Raw genomic sequence first — 1,791 nt, 5'->3', positions numbered from 1 at the left:
GTGGAGAGCAGGCCGGCAGGAGAGAGCCTGCACGGTCCACTTCTGCTCTCATGGCTCTCAGAGTTTCCAGAGTGGATTGGAAAATCCGCTTACCTCACTGCTTCCAACAGCAAGAATGTCCGGTGTAGGGAAAACTAACATTCAGGTCCATCTGCTCAGTACTCTTTAATGAATGACCAGCTCTGAGCCAGGCATGGTTCTGGGCGCCAGGACGAGTATGAACAAGCCTGCTCCTGGCCTGCTCCGGTGAGCTCACCATCGGTGCAGCGTCTCCGGAAGCACGTTCCTAGTCTGCCGACATCTATCATCTGGCTTCTCACCCAACACGTATTTACTGAGTATCTACCGAGAACCCAGATGCCGTTCTATGTACTGGGGCTAGGGTAGTGAACACAGATGACCGTTCCTTCATTCTCAGGGTTAGACCGAGTCCCTGTCCTTCTAGTCCTCCACTGATGTACCATGTCAAGTCCTGATGGGTGCTCTGAAAATAACAAATGAAGCAAGGAGGTTAGAGAACATTCTGGAGCGAATTGGTGGTACTTGCTGTTTTATAAATGATCAGAAGTTCCCTTACTAGTAAGGGGTACTTAAGCAGGTACCCAAAGGACTGGAGGGAATTGTGTGGATATCTGGCAGGCAGGGCTCCAGAGCATGGGGACCTCACATGCAAAGGTCCTGTGGTCTGAGTGTGCATGGCTTGTTACTGGGACAGCTGAGGGAGGTTGCCTGTGTGCCTGCAGAAGACCAGAGCTGGGATGTCTTCAAGATGTTCTGCCTTAGCGCTGGAAGGATGGGGAAGCCCGGAGAGCGGTAGGGGGAGCGGGGTGTGACTTGGGAAATGCTGACTTGAGGCTGCGTCTGAGATGACCACACAGAGGACTGGGAGGTGGGGGCCCACCCGGGGTGGAGAGGATGGTCAGGAGGTAGGGAGCGGAGCTTCCGAAGCCGTCCAGGGAGAGGGCGTGAACAGAGAAGGGGCCGGACGAGCGTCCAGCTGACCTGAACTTCGGAGCTGAGGTGGGAAGAAGTCATCAGGCGGGAGCAGGGCGGGAGGGGGTCCTGGCCAGGAGGAGAGGGCGTCTCAGAGGAGGGACAACTCTGCCTCGTGCGGCCCGCAGGTAAGGCAGGGAGGGAACTTGCACTGGGCCCGGCGCAGTTCCTGGTTCCTGCTGTGGTGAGGGTGTGTTGGAGAGAAGGGCACAGCGGGCGATGGCGGGGGGGGGGCCACTGCTCAGGAGCGTTTGATGGGGGGTCGCTGGGTGCGGGTGGGTGTGGGGCCCAGAAGGGGTTCCGCCGTCCGCGCGTGCTCTTGGCCACCGTCTACATCCCGGCCATGGCTTTAGGGGTTTGGGGCCTGCCCAGGAACTAAACCAGACAATCCCTGTCCCGTGAAGTGCCATTCTGGCTGAGGGAGATGACAGACGGTGACCGGACACAGGCACCTCTTGTTTACATGTGTGCAGACGGCACGTGGCCTGGAGACGGGAAGAAGGGCCTGGCGCTTCAGGCTGGGTAGCGGGAGACTGAAATAGGCGGTCGAGTAGGTCTGATGACGAAGGTGACCTGGGGAGGAGCTGGCTGGAGGCCTGGGACTTGGCCTTGTGGACCCGAGGGGAGGACCACTGCAGCCCCGGGAGCCATGGGCACCAGCGCCTGAGCTGAGCGTGACCAGAGTGAGCGAGTGGCCTGCAGCAGGGGAGACCAGCAGGGGCAGGGCTGGGAGTGTGACGTGGAGCCGAGGAGCCGAGGAGACTGGACAGGTGGGGTGACAGAGGGAGGGCCGGTGGC

Source organism: Sciurus carolinensis, chromosome 6 (assembly GCF_902686445.1).
Source record: "Sciurus carolinensis chromosome 6, mSciCar1.2, whole genome shotgun sequence".
NCBI lineage: Eukaryota > Metazoa > Chordata > Mammalia > Rodentia > Sciuridae > Sciurus > Sciurus carolinensis.
Note: the sequence above shows the minus strand (reverse complement) of the source record.